Source organism: Grammomys surdaster, unplaced genomic scaffold (assembly GCF_004785775.1).
Source record: "Grammomys surdaster isolate TR1022 unplaced genomic scaffold, NIH_TR_1.0 330, whole genome shotgun sequence".
Taxonomy (NCBI): domain Eukaryota; kingdom Metazoa; phylum Chordata; class Mammalia; order Rodentia; family Muridae; genus Grammomys; species Grammomys surdaster.
Window position 1 is genome coordinate 896,565 of NW_021604749.1, and position 21,818 is coordinate 918,382.

Consider the following 21,818-nt stretch of genomic DNA (forward strand, 5'->3'; position numbering starts at 1 on the left):
CCAAAGCCAAAGCCAAAGCCAAAGCCAAAGCCAAAGCCAAAGCCAAAAAGCCAAAGCCAAAGCCAAAGCCAAAGCCAAAAAGAAGCCAAAGCCAAAAAGAAGCCAAAGCCAAAGAAGCCAAAGCCAAAAGCCAAAGCCAAAAGTGCCAAAAATGCCAAAAGTGCCAAAAAAGCAAAAAAAGCGAAAAAAAAAGAAAGCCAAAAAAGTCCCCCCAAACCCAAAAAAGCCAAAAGTGCCAAAACTGAAAAAAAAAAAAGCCAAAAAAGGTCAAAAAAGCCAAAAAGGAAAAAAAAAAGCCAAAAAGCCAAAAGCCAAAAGCCAAAAGCCAAGCCAAGGCCAAGGCCAAGGCCAAGGCCAAACCAAACCAAACCAAACCAAACCAAACCACACCACACGACACCACACCACACCACACCACACCACACCAAACCAACAAACCAAACCAAACCAACAAACCTAACCAAACCAACAAACCAAAAAAGGAAAAAGTGGTTGAGGATGACCTAGTCAGGAAACCCAAGGTAGACCTCCAGCCTCCACACACATGTGCACACATGCATAAACACGAAGAACGGGTACATCACAAGTGGCCCTGGTCTTCTTCCTCAGCCCTGGGAGCTCACAGAGAACCCTGTGAAAGTAACATCATAGTACCCAGCTACACAGTGCTGGCCATGGGCAGGTGCTCGTCTGCAATGACCTGTATCTCACACCAGTTGTTAATCCATAAAGTTGGCTTCTCCTTACCCTATACAAAGAGATGGTGGACAACTCTCTCAAGGCCAGGACAGTAGATGCAGGTACTAGGTTCAAAACTTGACTACGGCTGTAATTCAACCTCTCCCCCAATTTACTGTGCTGAAATCTGAAACCAAATCGGAATTATCTTGGAAAAGGGGGTGAGGCTGTGTGGGAAAGGGGGGGGGTTAGCAGCTAACTGGACAGCGGATAAGGCCCACAAGCAGCAGAACATTCCCTGGGAAGAACTGGATGAGTTAAGTGGGTGTATGATTTGGAAGGCATCTTTGAGTTCTTCAGGAAAGGTGGATTGGTGTCTTTTACTTCAATGCACTTGAGAGGCAGCAGATGAAAATTTAGTCCAGGGTAAGATCAATTTTTGTGTTTGAACATGACATGTCATGCTAGAGGTCCATTTTTCCATTAATTAATTAATTTATTCATTTTAAAACAGCCCCTACTTCTCCTGGCCCCTTCCATCCCTTCTCCCCTTCTCCTCTAATGAGGGGGAGATACCCCTGGGTACCAACCCACCCTGGCGTATCAAGTCACTGCAGGACTAGACACAACCTCTACCACTGAGGCCAGAGCAGGGAGTCCAGTTAAGGGAACAGGATCCTCAGGCAGGCAACAGTCAGGTACGGGTCCTACTCCAGTTGTTGGGGGACCCATAAGAAGACCAAGCTGTGTATCTGCTACATACGTGTGGAAAGGGCGAAGGGAAGGGCTAGGTCCAGTTCATGTATATACTCTTTGATTGGTTGTTCAGTCTCTGGGAGCCCTCAAGGGGCCAGGATAGTTGACTTTGTTGATCTTTTTGTGGAGTCACTATCCTTTTTGGGGCCCTCAGTCTTTCCTCCATCTCTTCCACAAGACTCCCCAGAGCTCGAAATCTGTTTGGTCAATTGCTGGGTAGAGCCTCACAGAGGACAGTTATGCTAGGCTTCTCCCTGTAAGCATAACAGAGTATCATTAATAGTGTCAGGGATTGGTTCTTGCCTATAGAATGGGTCTCAGCTTAGGCCAGTTATTGGTTGGCCAGTCCCTCAGTCTCTACTCCATCTTTGTCCCTGCATTTATGTAGGTAGGACAAACTTGGGATCAAAAGGTTTATGGGTATGTTGGTTTCCTTATACCTCCACTGGGAGTCCCGCATGGCTACAAGAGGTGGCCAGTTTAGGCTTCATATCCCCCACTGCTAGGAGTCTCAGCTAGAGTCACCCTCAGACACTCCCTGGAGCCTCCCCCACACAAGGTCTCTGGAGATAGATGATGCTTCCCCTGCTCTCTGCCCTCTGCTGATTTCCATGCATTCTCCCAGATCTTCCCTGTCCCCCTTCCTGTCCCCACCCCTCTCTCACCCAGTTCTTTCCCTCCTCCCTCCCCCATGACTTTTATTTCCTCTTCTGAGTGAGATTCAAGCATCCTCCCTTGGGCCTTCCTTGTTATTTACCTCCTTTTCATCTGTGGAATGTAGCATGATTTTCCTGTACTATGGCTAATATCCACCTACATACCATGCATGTCCTTTTGGGTATTGCGTGATGTCTTTTTTTGTAACTGCTGAGTAGTAGCATTCTATTGTGGAAATGAACCACATTTTCTTTATCCATTCTTTGGTTGAGGGACATCTGGGTTGTTTCCAGTTTCTGGATATTATGAATAAAGCTGCTATGAACATAGTTGAACAAATGTCCTTGTGGAATGGTGGAACATTTTTTGGGTATATGCTTAGGACTAATATAGCCGGGTATGGAGGTAGAACTATTCCCAATTTTCTGAGAAACTGCCAGATTTCCAAAGTGATTGTACAGGTTTGCATTCCCACCAGCAATGGAGGAGTGTTCTTTTTGCTCCATCTTCTTGACAGTGTGTGCTGTCACTTCAATTTTTTATTTTTGTCAATCTGATGAGTATATAAGATGGAATCTCAGAGTCATTTTTTTGATTTGCATTTCCCTGATGACTAAGGACACTGAAAATTTCTTTAAGTGCTTCTTGTCCATTAGAGATTACTCTGTTGAACACGACATGTTAAGCTGTTAAGCTATGTACCACATTTTGTAATTGGGTTATTTGGTGTGTTGGTATTTAATTTCTTGAGTTCTTTATATATTTTGGATATTAGCCCTCTGGCAGATGTAGGGTTGGTAAAGATGTTTTCTCATTCTGTAAGCTGCCATTTTGTCCTATTGACAGTGCCCTTTGACTTTCAAAAGATTTTTCAGTTTCATGTGGTCCCATTTATTGATTGTTGATCTTTGTCTTAGTTAGGGTTTTACTGCTGTGAGCTGACACTGTGACCAAGGCAACTCTTATAAGGACAACATTTAACTGGGGCTGGCTTACAGGTTCAGAGCTTCAGTCTATTATCATCAAGGCGGGAACATGGCAGTGGCTAGGCAGGCATGGTGCAGGTGGAGCTGTGAGTCCCACATCTTGTTCAAAAGGCAAGCAGGAGAAGACTGGCTTCCAGGGAGCTAGGATGAGAGTTTTAAAGTCCATGCCCACACAGACACATCTACTCTAACAAGGCCACACCTACTCCAACAAGGCCACACCTACTCCAACAAGACCACACCTCCAAATACTACCACTCCCTGGCTAGGTATATTCAAACCACCACAATTTTAATGCCTGTGCTGTTGGTGTTCTGTTCAAGAAGTTGTCTCCTGTACCAATGTGTTCAAGGCTATCTCCCACTTTCTCTTCTGTGAGATTTAGTGTATCCAGGTTTATGTTGAGGTCTTTGATCCATTGGGACTTGAGTTTCATACAGGGTATTATATATGGATCTTTTTGCATCTTCTACATGTAGTCATCCAGTTGGTCCAGCACCATTTGTTGAAGATGCTTTCTTGTTTCCATTATATGATTTTGAGTTCATAAATGGGTTGATGGAAAAATCAAGTGTCCATAGGTGTGTGTTCCATTTCATTGTTTCAATTCCTTTGATCAGTTTCTATGCAATACCATGCAGTTTTTATTACTATTGCTCTGTTGTACAGCTTGAAATTAGGAATGATGATACCCAGAGGTTCTTTTATTGTATAGGATTGTTTTATGTATCCTGGGTTTTGTTTTTTCATATGAAGTTGTTCTTTCAAGGTCTGTAAAGAATCATGTTGGAATTTTGATGGGAATTGCATTGAATTTGTAGGATGACCATTTTCACTCTGCTCACCCTATCAATCCATGAGCATGAGAGATCTTTTCATCTTCTGAAATCTTCTTCAGTTTTTTTTTTCTTCAGAGATGTGAAGTTGTTGTCCTACAGGTTTTACATTTGCTTGGTTAGAGTTACACCAAGATATTTTATGTTATTTGTGGCCATTGTGAAAGGTGTTGCGTCCCAAATTTCTTTCTCTGTCCATTTATTGTTTGTATAAAGTAGGGATACTGATGTCCTTGAGTTACTTTTGTATCCAGCCATTTTGCTGAAGGTTTTTATCAGTGGTATGAGTTCTCTGGTAGAATTTTTGGGGTCATTTATATATCATATCATTGACAAATAGTGATACTTTGACTTCTTCCTTCCCAAACTGTATCCCCTTGATCTCCTTTAGCTGTCTTATTGCTCTAGTTAGAACTTCAAGTACTGTATTAAGTAGATAGGAAGAGAGTGGGCAGCATTGTCTTGTCCCTGATTTTAGTGGAATTTCTTTATGTTTTTCCCCATTTAATTTGATATTGTCTATTGGCTTACTGTATATTGCCCTTATTGTGTTTAGGTACATGCCTTGAATCCCTGATTTCTCCAAGACTTTTGACATGAAGGGGTGTTGGATTTTGTCAAAGAGTTTTTCAGCATCTAATGAGATTATCATGTGCTTTTTTTCTTTCAATTTGTTTATATGGTGGATTAAGTTGATGAATTTTTGTGTATTGAATGATACCTGTATCATTGGGATCAAGCATATTTGATCATGTTGGATGATATTTTTGATGTATTGTTGGATTTGGTTGTGAGTGTTTTATTGAGTATTTTTGAATCAATGTTCATAAGAAAGATCAGTCTGAAATTCTTTTTCTTTGTTGAGTCTTTGTGTGTTTTAGGTATCAGGGAGACTGTGGCCTCATAGAATAATTTTGGCAATGTTTCTTTTGTTCTATTTTAAAGAATAGTTGGAGGAGTATTGGTATTAGCACTTCTTTGAAAGTCTTTTAGAATTCTGCACTAAAACCATCTGGCCCTGAGCTTTTTTGTTTGAGAGACTTTTAATGACTGCTTCTATTTCCTTAGGGATCATAGGACTATTTAGATTGTTTACATAATCTTGACTTAACTTTGATAAGTGATATCTATTAACAAAATCATCCATTTTATTTAGATTTTGCGACTTTGTGAAGGAGAGGCTTTTGAAGTATGACCTAATGGTTCTTTGGATTTTCTCAGTGTCTATTATTATGTCTTCCTTTTCACTTCTGATTCTGTTAATTTGGATACAGTCTCTCTGCCTTTTAGTTAGTTTGGTTAAGGGTTTGTCTATCTTGTTGATTTTTTTCAAAGAACAAGCTCTTGGTTTCATTGATTCTTTGTATTGTCCTTCTTATTTCTAACTTATTGATTTCAGCCCTGAGTTTGGTTATTTTTTGCCATCTATTACCCTTGAGTCTGTTTGCTTCTTCTTCTTCTTTTCTCTCTAGAGCTTTCATGTGTACTGTTAAGTTGCTAGTATGAGATCTCTCCGATTTTTTTATGAAGGCGTTTAGTGCTATAAACTTTCTTCTTAGTATTTGTTTCATTGTGTCCTATAAGTTTGGGTATGCTATGTCTTCATTTTCATTAAATTCTAGAAAGTCTTTAATTTCTTTCTTTATTTCTTTTTTGACCCAGTGGTTCTTGAGTAGAGAGTTGATCAGTTTCCGTGAGTTTCTAGGTTTTCTGTTGTTTCTGTTGTTGTTGAAGTCCAGTTTTAATCCATGGTGGATTATGATAATATATAAAGGGGTTATTTCAATTTTCTTGTATCTGTTGAGGCTTGCTTTGTGACTGAATATATGGTTAATTTTGGAGAATATTCTGTGAGGTGCTGAGAAGAAGGCATGTTCTTTTGTGTTTGGGTGAAATGTTCAGTAGATATTTGTTAGAGTCACTTGATTCATGTTAATTTCATTATTTCTCTGTTTAGTTTCTGTCATGATAACTTGTCCAATGGTAAGGTGGGGTGTTGAAGTCTCCCACTACTAATGTGTGGTGTTTGATGTATGACTTAAGCTTTAGTATTGTTTCCTTTACAAATGTGTGTGCCCCTTGCATTTGGGGCAGAGATAGTCAGAACTGAGATGTCATTTTTGTGAGTATTTCCTTTGATGAGTATGAAATGTCCTTCCCCATCTCTTTTGATTAATTTTGGTTGAAAGTCTATTTATTTTAGAATAGCTACTCTGGCTTGTCTCTTGTGTCTGTTTCCTTGGAAACTTTTTACCAGTCCCTCACTCTGAGGTAATACTATCTTTGTTGCTGAGGTATGTTTCTTGTATGCAGCAGCATGCAAGATCCTGTTTTCACATCCAGTCTATTAGCCTGTATCTTTTTATTGGGGAATTGAGTCCACTGATGTTGAGAGATATTAATGAGCAATGATTGTTAATTCCTGTTATTTTGATGTTAGTGGTGATTTTGTGTGTATATGTGTGTTTGCCTTCCTTTGGTTTGGCTTGTTTGGGATTTTTCATTTTCTGTGTTTTCTTGGGTATAGTTAGCCTCCTTTGGTGGGAGTTTTCTTTCTAGTATCTTCTGTAGGGTTGGATGTGTGGATAGATATTGTTTAAATTTGGTTTTGTCATGGAATATCTTGTGTTCTCCATCTGTAGTGATTAAGTTTTGCTGGGTATAGAAGTCTGGGATGACATCTGTGGTCTCTTATGATCTGTAATACATCTGCCCAGGCCCTTCTGGCTTTTAGAATCTCTGTTGAAAGTGTTATTCTGATAGGTCTGCCTTTGTATGTTATTTTGCTTTCTTCTCTTGAAGCTTTTAATATTCTTTTATTGTTATGTACATTTAGTGTTTTGATTGTTTTGTGGCAGGTGGATTTTCTTTTCTGTTCCAATCTATTTGATGTTCTGTAAACTTCTTGTATGTTTATAGGCACATCTTTCTTTAGATTGGAGAGATTTTCTTCCATAATTTTGTTGAATATAATCTTCTATTTCTATTATTCTTAGGTTTGGTGTTTTCATGGTGTCCCTGATTTCTTGGATGTTTTGTGGTTTTAGATTTAACATTTTCTTTTCTTTCTTTTTTTTTAATTTTGTAATTATATTTATGTACAGAAAACTTTGTGCACATTTAACCCAGTTTAGTGGTGAGTTCTTTAGCCTTTGCCTTTTCCAGCTTGGCAATGTGAGCCACAGGTTTAGGACCCAGGACATTGCCTCCCCAGTGGTGGCAGATCTAGTCATATCTGTCATTATAATTGGTCCTAATAGCTTCCACCAGCTTAGCCAGAGCACTCTTGTCTTCCAAGTTAACCTGTGTGAAGGAAACAGGGGTGCATGTCTTACTGTGGACCAGGTACCCCAGCCTGGCCTTTTCCTTGATGGTGGAGTAGGACACCCCTAACTTTTGACACAGGGCAGGCAGGAAACCCACCAGCTCAATGGGAGCTACATCATGGGCAATCATCACAGCTGAGTCTTCTTGTTCTCCACCAAGGTGGTGACTGTATTGACTCCTGCTTGGAGGATAGACCGTCTCTAAGTTGAAACAACCCCTTTGCCAGCAGCTATCTTCTCAGCATGGGCTAGTAGCCTTTGCTTCTTCTCTTGCTTTGTCTCTGGTCTGTACTTGTGGACAAGCTTAAGCAGCTAAGCAGCTGTTTGTCTGTCCAGGGCCTGGGTGAACTGGTTAACGGCAGGAGGTACATTGAGCTGCTTGTAGAGGATGGCTCTTTGCCACTGCAGCCTGATGTAGCGGGGCCATTTGATGAAGTGTGTTAGATCTCTTTTGGGCTGGATGTCCTGCCCAATGCTGACGTTCTTGGGCCTTTTCTTGAACAAAGGATTGACCACCTTATTGGCCTTCTGTTTCTTGACAACAGCAGGGGCCGGGGCCACCTTCTTCCCCTTGGCCTTCTTTCCTTTGAGCACCTTGCTTGCCTGGAGGAGAGCGATTTAACATTTTCTTTGAATGATGTATTGATTTGTTTAATCATATCTTCTGTGCCTGTGATTCTTTCTTCCATTTCTCACATTCTGTTGGAGATACTTGCATCTACAGTTACTGTTTTCTTACCTAGGTTTTCCATCTCCAGGATTCCCTCAGTGTATGTTTTTTTTTTATTGCTTTTATTCTCATTTTATCAGTTCTTAAATAGTTTTACTCATTTCCTTCACTCATTTGATTGCATTTTCCTGTATTTCTTTAAGGATTTATTCAGTTCCTCTTTAAAGGCCTCTATCATTTATATAACTGTGGATTTAAGATCATCTTCTTATGCTTCAGCTGTGTTAGGCTGTCTAGAGCTTACTCTAGTATGATAGTTGGGCTCTGTGGTGCCATATTGTCCTGACTCTTGTTGATTGTATTTTAGTACTGGCCTTTAGCCATCTGATTGTCCCTGATGTTGGCTGGCCATCTGAACGTTCCTGCTACTGGCAGGACTTCTCCAGAAGGTAGACAGAGCAGTCAGACAGACAATGGAGCTCAAGGGACAGAGCTCAGCTCACTGATGCTGGCTGTGCCCCAGAGGATTGCACAGGTAGGGGATTGGGAGGGAGGGGTCTAACTTGTGTATTCCTAGGACAGGAAGGCCTCTTTGGGAAGGCACACAGAATAGTGGCCCAGCTCAGGGGACAGAGTATTGTTCACTGATGCTGGCTGGCAAGGTTCATGTTTTGAAGGCTTGTTTTCCATTAAGATGGTGACATTATTTTCAGAGGCCACGGAGTTTTAAAAATCTAGTTGGAGGAATTAGGTCACTGGGGGTGACCTTTTGAGGTTACAGTCACTGCTAGATGTTTTATTCTTTCTGTTTCCTGGTCCATCCTGATGCTAAAGCTATGATGGTCCCACTGCCAGGAGCCGAACTGTTCCACTATGTCCCTTCCCTGTCGTTGTAGGAAGAATGAGTCAGCATGTTCTGACTGGTGGCTGCAGCGGCCCAAGCATGCGCAATAGTTGCTTCTGCATTTATTAACCCTGAAACCTGTCTGACACCCAGAGATGAATGACAACAGAGTACATGATCAGAACAACCAATCAGATGGTCCTAGAAACAAGGGGCAAGATGTCATGAACCAATGGGGCATGTGTGGAGGGTATAAAGGCACGCCCTGATCCTCCAATAAACAAGTCTGCTTTCAATTCTGACCTGGCTCTAGAAGTCTGAGTCATTGATTCTGTGTCTTCTTTCCCCCTACCCCTAAGGACCATCTCGAGAGGCTGAGGGCTAGGGCAACATGCCATGATGAAGGAAAGCCTCTCAAACTGTGAGCCAAATGTCTTTGTATTTATAAAATTCTGCTGCTAGATATTTTGTCATAGTAGTAAACAAAGCAGCTGATAAGTGGCTGGCCCTTTAAAATGCTCGGTGGATTACTCAGATGGTTCCTGAGGGCTTGGATGAAAGGGAGGGGCTGTTTGTCACAGCTGGATCTAAATGGCAGAGTAAAATGTCTTAGGACAACCACTGTTCCCAAATCTTGTGCTCTAGATACTTGGTCCCCTCACCTTAGTCCTGACCCTGACATGTAGGCAGAAGTTCCAGGCACAGGTAACACTCGCTAGGCTCACAGGGGATGTCAGAAAGCCCCAGACTCATAAATATGGAACCCCTGTTGTCTCACGATCGACCATACTGATCATCACCAACCTTATCTCAGTTTTTGCAGCCAGAAGATGGAAAGTTTTATTGGGTAAAAAACATCTTTTAGACGTGTGTTCATTAAAAATCTTACAAGAATGTGTGCATATGTGTATTTGTGTACAGATTCCTGTGTGTGTGAGACAGTGTCTGTGTATACAGGTACATATGTATGTGTGAATATATGTGTGTGTCTAGTATGTGTCTTCATGTGTGTGTAAGTGAGTGTATATGTTTGTGAAGGCCAGAGGGCAATCATGTGTATTGACCCTCAGAAGCCACATACTTTGTTTCTTGACAAAGGGTCTCTCACTGACTGGACAGAGAGCCCCAGGAACCCACCTGTCTCTCATCCACAGTGCTAGGGTTACAAGGGCACACTATCATACCCGGATTTCTCACACAGGGTCTAGGGATGGACAAAGAAGGCAGGCTTTCACGCTTCCACAGCAAGCCTTTCTTTGATTCGGCCATCCTTCCAGCCCTTCCCTCTTTCTAAAATTGGTGGTAGAACAGGGAGGGAGTGAGGACCTGAGGACCCAGCAGCAGAGACCGGGCTTTGAACTACTATGACGGAGAATTAGATAATAAACTTGTTGGTAAGTGTGGAGCCAATGAGCAAGCAAAGCGAGTTCCCGCAGAGTGGTGAGAAAGCCGACACTACCTTGCAAAGAAAGGTTCATCCTCCTCCAGGTACGGGTTCTCAGCATCACTTCCTTGTTCTTAGGCCCTGTGAGAGAAGTTCACAAACCGTGCTTTAATCTTCCGCAGCAGGAACCTCTGAGATTTGCTAAGACTCAACCAACTTGGACGACTTTCAACAGAAAAGATGTTGGCTACCTCTCAGTGTCAGCCCTGGAAAGTTCCTAAAAACCAGAAAGATAAAAGGGGTTTTGAAGTTGATTCTAAATGCCTGCAACAGGAGGGTAAGGATCCTGGTAGAGTACATTTAAATTAGCTACCCTCTGGAGTCCTGGATTCTGTGCTTTTGGGTTTATGTGCTAGGGAAACTTTTAGATTGAGTTTCTTTGGGAACAAGGTCTGATTTCACCGTTGTTAATTTTTTTTTTCCCCTCTGATACTACGGCTCTATTCTATGGCTGACCCCATCCCTGGTTTGATCCAATCCCAGCCTGTTTGCCTCTGCCTTAAGATTACAAACTGTTTTTGGCTGTCAATACTTTGATGACCTAAGCACCATCAAAATGGATTTGGGTTTTGTGTTGTTTTTCTGTTTTTTGAAAAAGGATGTCATGGCTGACCTCGAATTGTGTATATCTGGAAGGTGGTTCTTGAACTGATGCCTGCCCCCTCCAGCTTCAGCTTGAGTTTGAGTTCAACTTTGCTGTGCGTCTGTCTGTGAACTCGGGCAAGCCGCTAGACCTTGATAAGTGTGAAGGGGGGAATAATTGCAGTGTCATGCTCCAAACCTGCTAGATGCACGAATCCAATCATAAGACAACACGTGCCAGCTGCTGGCACATGCTAAGCATTTGGCACACGTTCTTCTTTTAGTGTCATTAACAAAATTTAAAGAAATCATGAGGCTTCACTTTTATAATTGATTAACTACTGTGCACTTAAGATATTAACTTTTATTAGTACATTACAAGTGATTAAAATTATTAATAGGTTAATATTCATTAATTTCCATCAAATGATTAGATTAATTACATTACAAATACATTTCTAATGATTAAAAATCATACAGCCAATAGTGAGACAGGTTGAAAGATGAAACCAGTTGATACACAAAAAGCATTTGGAGTAGCACTTAATGTGCCTACCAGCACTCAGGTAACTGTTTCATTATTTCCTATTATTATTGTGGTCATTTTGAGGCAGGGTCTTATTATGGAGCCCTGGCAGACTACAAGACTGAGATCATCTTACTTCAGCCTCAAAGTGTTGGGATTATAGGCATGTACCACCTACCATGTCTGGCTACTTAAGCTATATTTTAAATTTTTGAGCATTGAATCTATCTGGGGTGATTTCTTCAAAGTGACAATCATCTTAGGGAAAAACAATTGCATTTCTTCACCTTGATTCTATCAATATTGTTACATTCTTCTGTGTTCCCTCTAGCCCTCCATTTGACTTTCCTACTCTTCTCTTCGTCTATGAGTGCTGGCAGCCTGAGACGGGGACCAGGCAGGAGAGAGCTGAGGTCTTGCCCAACAGGAGAAGCACTGTTGAACCTCATTTGGGGCTGGATTTAAATTTTGACCTAATTTCAAGTTTTCAGAGCAATTCCAAGAATAACAAAGACTGTGATCTGATGGCCTCCTCCACCCAGGTTTACCTGCCGTCTGTGTTGCCTCCTCTCGCTGTTGTGTCTTCTCATTCTATGTGCCGCTCTCCCAATGTCCACTCCCAGAAGTTTGTTGCCTGGTGTGGCTGTGACAAGGCAGATGAAGTAGATCAAATCATCAGAGATGCTGTCTTCTGATGCAAGGGATTCATACTGGTCCTACAGGTATCATAAAGTGAGGTTGCAATCCAGCCTTAGCCTGTTCTGCATGAAACTGATTCACATTCTGATACCTTGCCATGTTGTGAAGCAGTTGGGGGTCCTTGCTGGGTCCCTGTACTAGGTTTTTGTGGTTTTTGAATGTCAAAGTGACCAAACAGGTGAGTGAGATAAAGTTCTTTTATTGTGATTTATTCAGCATCTGATATTTTCCTTTCTCTGCATGCCATGTGACTTTTCTTGAGGACATATGAACAAGTGTCTGTTTATCCCAGCTGGGGCAACAATGACAGAGAAATAATTCTACATATTTAGCTTGAGCTAATGAGTTTACTGGGGTTACTTACAGGCATATGGATAGGGATTTACTTTGAGGAACATGGTTGAGTCAAAAGCAACTGTACCACCCAAAAGCCCCCCTAAGCCTGGGTGATTATTCACAAAAGCTGCATCCCTGGAACTGCCTGCCCAACTTGTATGCAGTTCTACTGAAGAGGCCCCAGGCAACTGTTACTGTTTATACGGACCTGGGAATGGGTCATGGAACCTGTCTGTCCAAGCTTTATAAACCTGTACATTTCACTTCCTCCCCATGTCTTCTAAACTTCTGTCCTCTCTCTAGGAAAGAGTGCTGCAGCTTAGAGAAAATACCTCCTCTCTCTCTAGAACAGAGTGCTTTTAGTTCAGAGAAAATAGCTGCACAGTAGTTCATCAAGAATTGATCAACATACACATATAAATATATATGCACATGCACAAACATATACACATGAACATATGCACATATATTACACACAGACATATATACACACATACATATATCCCCGCACAAACATATATCTACATATATCTTTATTCCCACAAACACACCACATACTCACACATATATGTACACATACACCAAACACAAGCACATTTACACATACTTACATACACACACATGTACAGACATATAACACACACACACACACACACGTGTGCGCGCGGCACTTATATTTTTGTATTTGTTTTTAATACTGAAGAGTGTCTTTGTGGTCATGCCCATAATAGTCCTTGTTCCTAAGGACAACAGTGCTCTTTCTTTCACACATAACTATAGCTCAGGGAACTTAACATTGGTGTTCTGTCTATTTTAGGGTCTATATCTATATTGAAATTTCACTACATGTTAATCTGTTTTTTTTCCCATGTCCAGAATCCACTTTAGGCTCCTCAGTCATGCTGACATTCTTTGTCATTTAGGTCTTTATGAATCTGGAACAGAGCCTATGCTTTGTGAGCGTGACATTTCTGGGAAACACAGGTCGTCATTTCAATGGCTGTCTCAGTGTGGGTGTGCTGGGTGTATTATGTGCATGGGCTGTAATGTCCTGGTGACTTTGTCAGTTGTGTTTCTGAAGGATTTTTGGAGCTTGTGTCAGTTAGAGTGCTCTTGGCTGCAAGTAAAAGAGGATCCGACTCACTGTAGCTCCTGGGGAGCCTGGCGGAAGCTGTCCAGGCTGCACTGGACTTTTCTGTGTATATACTCTGCACACAGATGTATATGATAAAAGTTAACTGACTTAAAGAAGAATAGGGAGAACAAATAATTCATTTCCGAGGATCGTCTTCACAAAGACATCACAAGCATTAGAATGGGAACGAACCATAGTTAATGTCTCCATGCCACATGTGCACATACGCTGATGGCTTTGAGAGAATGCTTTCTCAGAAGTTGGAACAAGGATGAGGGTTCAAGGGATTTATGAGATGGATCCCAGGAAGTACCAGTCAGGGAATGTGGAGCAAAGCAAGGGCAGATAGGATGCTGGCACTGGTCCCAGGCAACCAGAGCTTGGTCCTCTGGAGACTTCTGAGGCCACTGGGTTATTTCAGGGATAATGAACTAGCAGGCTATGTGGTAGATCCTGCTATTTTAAGAGATAGGTCTGCTCCTCATCATGTGCAGACTAAGCATAGTGGGGCAGCTCTCTGGGAGGGACTTCAGATCCTACTCCTTGGTGTGGGCGGAGCCTGGCAGCAGCTGCACTGCCTGCAGCTGAGGTGGGCGTTCCCTCACATGAGCACCAGGCCCCTCACTTGCCACTCTGCACACCCTGTCATGCCGTGGAGACACGTTCATTACTGTGCACCTCAAACCTGAGTGTTTTTTCTTTGACTTTTATTTAGATTCTGTTTCACTAAACCAGGGCCCAGAGCCACAGCCTTTCATGTGGAGGAAGATCTTTGCTTACTTATATTGACTTTGTCTGTGCTTTCTCCATGGAGATGACTTGTATAATAAGTGTGTGGGCTTGGGGGTGGGGGAGCAGGGCTCTGGCTCTGGCCTGAGTGACTGTTGTAGGTATGGACACTTTTCTAAGCCTGGGTTTCCTCATGGCAAGCTGGAGATTAAATATCCACTGCAGAGGAGCAGAAGAGACGATTAAATAAGACTTTAAACATCAGCATCCAACTCATATGTAATGGCAGTTCAAAGCAATAATGTGTATGAATTAGTTTGCATAGTGCCTAGCACAGCATCCCCTTCATAAATGGTAACTGTATTCAGAGGTGGCAATCTTTCTCCCTTTCTCTCTCCCTTCCTCCCGTCTTAAATCACATTTAAAATACTCTCCTACAATTTCATATGTATATACTGAACTTGAGTCATTTTCAGCCACTATTACTGTTTCTCGTCCCCTCTCCTTCTCAGGCTGAACCCCTTTTCCTAACAAGCCTTCCCTCTCCTTCTATGGCTCCTCTGTGTGTGTGTGTGTGTGTGTGTGTGTGTGTTACTGAGTTTAGAGTTGCTGGCAGGAGCATGAATGGGAGGTGCCTGGGTAACTAACTCATCAGTGGCTACAGCACAGAAGAAAGTGGTACCCCTGTCCCAGCCACATCCACTGTTAAACATCAGTCAGGGAATGGTGCTGCCTCATGATCTCCCTCCTCGTTTGTGATGCTTTATTTTGAGGCAACATCTTATAAGGTGTTCAACAGGCCCTGAACTCACTGTGTGGGTGGCCCCTGCAGCCAGTAATCTTGGAATCCTCCTGCAGGCTTTTACCCTTACTGCACTTAAGGGCAGTGGGAGCACCTTAGCACTGTGCTTGTAGGGGAGATGTAAGTGGGGACAAAACCAGTTCAAGGAGCAAGTCTGAGCAAAATAAAGGAAAGCACAAAAAATGTGAAAATGTGGCATTAATCAGACAATAGGAGCAAGAAATGAGAACTCTGCCTGGCTCAACCTGAGCTGAAAATCTCTCTCTCTCTCTCTCTCTCTCTCTCTCTCTCTCTCTGTGTGTGTGTGTGTGTGTGTGTATGTGTGTGTGTGAGTGTCTGTCTGTCTGTCTGTTTTGCACAACATCTGTGAATGATATCAGAAGGGCTGAAATATTGATTCAATGTTATATATACATTTTAGCATGTAGGCAAATTTACAAATATAGGCTCTGTGAACAATGAGGATCAGTTGCATTTCCTCAGCTCAGGTCAGTAAATCAAATATTGAATGAGTGTTTGCTATGGGATATAAACATGTAAGGCTAACCCTGTAAGCTCTGTGTGGTAGAGCTGTCTTTGTTCTTATTTGATCTGAGTGTTTTCTACTTAACTCTTTAATTGTTTAACTTTGAGTACACACTGACTATAGAAACATTGAAATGACACAGTTATAAACAGTAAAGAGCAATTCCTTTGCCTTGGGTCTGTCTTTTCTTGTATAGTAAGTATCACGGAGAATAGTACCATTGCCATAAGAATGAGAGAATGAGAGAGATAGCATTTTAGAAAAAATTCCCAGATCATCACCAGAACAGTTGGGATGTCCTTCCCTAACACTGAAGGCCTGTCTCTATATTTTCAATTGTTAATTGCTGCTCTGGCGGTGAGCTAAGTGCTGCCAGGATTTTGGTATTGTCATTTCTATGGCCCATTGCCAGTTTTCTATGTTTAAGGCTTGTCCTTTCTCACCTGCCCAAAAGATGATCCTTCTCTCTTCTAATGTCATATTAAAAATAAGCTATCCTGGTGAAGGTCAATGGAAACCGATGCAGCTCGAAGCAGGTAGTGAGAACCAAGTGGAGAAATTCAAGAGGAGATCGTGGAGAAGTCAGGATAAGTTTAGATAGCTAGCTGAGGGACTGCCCGAGCAAAGGGCCAACAGCTTTAAACTATATAGTGTTGGGAGCTGCGGCAGGTGCTGGCAAAGTCCGCCATCGCTAGGTGGCGCTGTCAGCCATAATTCTTCCTAGTAAACAAATAAATTGCACATGTGCCATGGTAAAAGCCCGCCAAAGTTAAAGCCCATCCCACGGCGTTTGGCGCGCTACGAGTAAGCAGCCAATCAGAGGTGAATACACCGCTCTAGGGTTTATAAGCAGTGCCTTTCCAGGTCTTCTTCGTCTTCTACCACCATTTTGGTTTTTGGGAATAAACGTGTTTCTACGGAAGGATTCTGATGTGTGTGTGTGTGTGTGCACGTTCTTGCCGGCGAGACACTACACGTGCGCTGCACAATATAGAAGTGTCCACGTCTTAATTAAACCTCAAGTGGGATCCTCAGAATCTCTGCAATACAGAACAAAGGAGTTACCAGCCTTTTTTTGAAGTTTAGGGTGTTGATGGGAAGTTTCACATTACGTGATTTAGTTCAGCATGGTATGGTGACAAAGAGCATGGAGGACAGCCTTAAACTAAGAGCAATCAGGTTACAGCACAGACTACTTCTTGAATCTGTCCCAGGGAGATGTAGGTGGGTATGCCTAATCTCTTCAGGCTGAGATCTAGGCTTATAAGAGTAACCAGTGTCTTAAAGGGTCGTGCTCACATTATGATCACAGTTCCGTGAATAAAATGTTGAGAGAACACTTCCTTTGTGTGAGAAGCATATTGCTCTTCAAGGAAACCCAGTTGTGGAACTGTAATTTGGCCATGCCCCCCAAACCCAGAGACCTAACATAGAGCCCTCACTAGGTCACGGGACTAACAGGTCTCTGTCTTAAAATTTATGTATTACCTGAAGCCCCACCTGCTTCCAATATAAAAACGAACACCTTCCGACATGTTTCGGGAGAGCCCTTTACCATTCACCACCCAAGCCCGCCATCTGTTAATAAATCAACACATCTCAAATCTCTACATGTCTCGTGAATTCTGGATCTGAGTAAGTCAAAAATCCTGCGCTCCCCTGCCCGCGCGTGGTGGGGGAGGGACCCCAGCTAGCCGTGTGGCCGCCCGCCCCAACACTCTCTGCACTCTATCGAGCCTTGGGTCCTGAGACGGCCTCGGAGCCAGCGTCCAGGACATCTCTGCCAGCTTTTGTTCGCACGGCCACTCACGCCGACCCGTGTCCTGTGTGTCTGGCGTCTCTGCCACCTGCCGACCTGTGTCTCCGTCCATTTCTGCTTGCGCCGGCACGGCCGCCTGTGATCCCTAGGCTTGAGCAGTGTCTGACATCTGGCGCCCAATGTGGGGGTGAACTCCAAGAATGAAAAAATCACTTCCAACAGGATAACGTCTAGACTCCTCTTTTCCCAGCACACGCCCTGCGTATGCTCCCTTACCTCTATTTTGCTACGTGTCCACAGACACTCAAAATAGAGGCCAATTTTGGCGCGCTGGCTGTCCAAACACAGCCACCCACCCCCATAACCTGCCTGGCTACACACTCAACTCCCCGAGACGTCTGAGGCCCAGAACAGATCCTCTGAGGCCCAGAACAGATCCAAGAGTCTTACACCTACGCCCGCTGAGATCTGACTAGTTCATTCCTGCCCAAATGCCAAGCTTTCTGCACCCGCTTCTATGACAATCTCCACCCTCCTGAGACATCTGCTCCAGACAAGAGACACAGACAACTCCATGCCCGCGCGCTCCCAAGACACACGGGACACCATCCCCCCCTGGTTAGTGGTAGACAGGTACACAAAGCCAGCTCAGAAGCTCTCCCCGCTGGCGCCTACGAAAACTATGAGTTACATCTCTGTCCATCCATCTCCACCCCCACTCTCTCTCTCTCCTTCTCACTTTTCTCTAATTGTTAACTACAATCTAACTTCTGCCTAATTCAAAAAACTAAGATTCTCTCTCCACATGTTCTCCACAAAATGGCAGAGACTTCTTAATCACCATTCTTGACCCCTCCCCCCAAGAAATCTCCCGTGCTCTGCCTGCCAAGAGATTTGCCCCTCCCCCAGGGGTTAACTTTTCGAGCTCTGCATACTAGCCTAGTATAAAATTCCTCCACTCCTCTGCCATTTGCGGCCAGCTGGTTACAGCCCAGCTGAATCGCCTGTAACAACAGGGTTGGCTCCCTGTTTACCCCCTCCCCCACTTCACCTTCTAAGTCATTTGTGGCCCACTATAGCCCAGCTGGCTTGCCTGATAGCAGAGGGTCTGAGACTCAATCTGCACCCCTTCGCCTCTGTTTACCTTACAGTTTCTTTCTCACAACTAAAAACTCCAGGCTGTGCCTAGAGAAACTGCCGCTGCCTGTCCTCCCCCAGCGAGCTGCTGACTCTAGGTGCTAGCCTCTAGGTGTCTCCCCGCCATAGCTCAGTCTCACACAGCCTTTCACTCCTTCTGACTCTGTTATCAAACTTCTGTGTTTTTCGATTTAAACTTTTCTTCAAAGTTAGCCTTTCTTTTCTCTAAGAAAAACAACAGGGGGAATTCCTTGACCTCTCTGCTAGAACACCCAGCCACCACGTGGTAGCCCAAACCACCACATGGCAGAACAGGCCTTTCCTCCACTACTTCTAAATCCACCATTAATGCCTTTTCCCCTAACAGGAATGCCTAAAACAACAGTGTTTGTGCTTTTCAACCCAAAATTTTTTGCTTTTTGTTTAAATGTCTCCTTTTCACTCATGATATATTCTCAACATTTTTTTCAACTTTTAAAATTTCTTCAAGGTTTGAAAGTCATCTAAATTTACTTCCACAGGTTAAATCAACATGCTGATCACCACGACCTTTCAGCTTTTAATTAACAACTAATTTTCCTTCACAGACAAACTGTAGATGTCTACCCCAGATGTTACTAACACAATGTTTTCTCCTTCAGCCATCCAATTTCCTCAAACACCTTTGACTTTCCAAGAGTGATTCAATACTCACCTTTCAGACATCTCTCTGCTGGAGATGCTGCTTCCCTGTGATTATATCCACAGATCCAACAGAGACAAGCTGCCTACATCTCGGCAGACTACAGACTCCAGAGATGAGCTGATGCCGAGACAGCGCCATCTCCTGAAACCTGACAAACTGCCTTCTCCCAGTCATCTCGTCTGACTGAAGACTCAGAGATACTTGATACCAACTACAGATGAACTCTTGCCAAAGTCACATAGCTGAAGTGACATGTTAGTGAAGAAATTATAATGTCTATTTAGATTAATCAGATGTCATTACTCTCAAATTGTACAATATGTATTTAATTGATTCGATGACTCTTTGCTTTCCCAACCCCAACCCTCAATTTCCATTACCCTTGGTTTGGTTATGCTACACCCCTGACCTGTGTGGTATTTTCTTTTGACTTCCTCATCCAAAATTTTCATCACAGGTGACACCTCTCCTAAGAGAGAAAATTGTGAGACAGTGAGCTGTAGAGGCCAGAAAGCCTGGTGATAAGCCCCTAGAAGCCCCTGGTGATAAGGCCCTAGAAGCCCCTAGTCTCTGAGACTAGCCTCACATGGTAGGTGCTTTGGGCCTTCCCAAACATTCTGACTCTCTCAGCTTCAGCTTCCACAATCCCTCCCACGGAGAGACTCACATGAGAGTCACTTGTCACATGACTCCACCTTCAGAGATGCTCCCCTTTTTTATGAAAGAATAAAGGGTGGGATGTGGGACTGTAATTTGGCCACGCCCCCCAAACCCAGAGACCTAACATAGAGCCCTCACTAGGTCACGAGGCTAACAGGTCTCTGCCTTAAAATTTACGTATTACCTGAAGCCCCGCCTTCTTCCAATATAAAAACGAACACCTTCCGACATGTTTCGGGAGAGCCCTTTACCATTCACCACCCAAGCCCGCCATCTGTTAATAAATCAACACATCTCAAATCTCTACATGTCTCGTGAATTCTGGATCTGAGTAAGTCAAAAATCCTGCGCTCCCCTGCCCGCGCGTGGTGGGGGAGGGACCCCAGCTAGCCGTGTGGCCGCCCACCCCGACATTCTCTGCACTCTATCGAGCCTCGGGTCCTGAGATGGCCTCAGAGCCGGCGTCCAGGACATCCCTGCCTGCTCTTGCTCAAGCGGCCACCCACGCCGACCCATGTCCTGCGTGCCTGGCGTCTCTGCCACCCGCCAACCTGTGTCTCCGTCCGCTTCTGCTCGCGTCAGCACGGCCACCTGTGATCCCTAGGCACAAGCAGTGTCCGACACCCAGTGCCTTCCTTATGTACTGTAAAAAATTCTTGTCACTTCTTTTAACATTTTTTTCATGCCTCCTTGCCATACCATCCTTCTGGAACCACGAGTTAAAATAAAGCCTTTCTCCCTTAAGTTGCTTCTGGCCATGGTATCCTACCGACAGAAAAGCGCTCAATGTCTAGTTTGGTGAGATGTTTTTGTGAAGAACATGACAATGCTGGTGTTTTGTTTTGTTTTGAAGACTGTGGGAATTTCTATTAGGAAAGCTGTTGAAAGCTGCAAGTAGAGCTTAAAGGACTTGTCAAAAGCCAGCTTAGACATCCAGGGTAAACTGAGGGAGGGCATATATTCTCTAGCTCCTTCTGCAAGGCATCCACCAATCACTCAAGCAGGAGCCTGGAAGGCAAAGTGTTGAGAGCAGTACAGATATTGGAGGCTCAGCTAAGGGGTTTCATAGATGAGCCAGGACTCAATTAGTAACAAGAAAAGAGGCCACTCATGTGCTATTTGGGCAAAGAATCTGGCTACGTTCTGCTTGTGTCCTAAGAACTTGCCTGAGGCTAAATTAAAGCATAAAGGACATTTCAAGACAGCCTAACAATGGGTCTGTGTAATGTCTGTTGCTGATTACTCTGTGTAGGCCTACGATAAAAAAGAGCAACAAGAGGGATAGAAGGAAATAAAAAGAATGTGCGGTTTGGAGAGGAAAGAGACACTGGGAAGCTCAAGGTTGCTTTCAAGTCATGTGCTAAGAGACTGTGATTGTTAAAAATCTTGTTGACATTACAGAGCCTCCTGTTTTAGATTAGAGAGATTTGAAAAGTTCTCTGAGGGCAAGGACCTCACCCTCAAAAACACATGCATGTCACAGAGAGAGGGAGAGAGAGAGAGAGAGAGAGAGAGAGAGAGAGAGAGAGAGAGAGAACACTAGAACCCCAGAAAATACCCAATTTGTGAAAGGAAAGAACCTGAGGGGTTTTCTGCTTCATAGACAATAAATGCCTAGGGAAGATTTACACCGGATTTATTATACAAAAGCTGCTGGGACTGTGGATTAAGGAGCTCAAACTTGATCTCAATCTGGCAGTTCAACTTGACGAAGTCATCCATGTTGGGCTGGTTTGGGAAACAAACAAATATGCAAAATTGAGAGGGTCATGGATTCCTCCTCTTTAAAAGAGCTGCTGAGGCCAGGCAACATGTGGTAGTGTCATAGTCCTTGTAAGAAAGCTCTGAGATGCCATTGAGAGAAACTATGAAGGTAAAGCCTGTGGTGGAGACCCCAAAATGCTGGAGATACCCAACTGTGAGACACCTTCTAATTATGGTACAGGGAGTGGATGGAAGCAGCCCAAGAGGCAGATGCATGCTGGGATACTAAGTGTTGAGACTACGAAAGACTACGGGAACTTTTGAAGTTATATTTCAATATT

General features: G+C 43.4%; 1 pseudogene; it reads right to left on the reverse strand.

The window, feature by feature from the left end:
* Window positions 1-7,033: 7,033 nt before the first annotated feature.
* On the reverse strand, window positions 7,034-21,495 carry LOC114630157 (annotated as a pseudogene).
* Window positions 21,496-21,818: the final 323 nt, after the last annotated feature.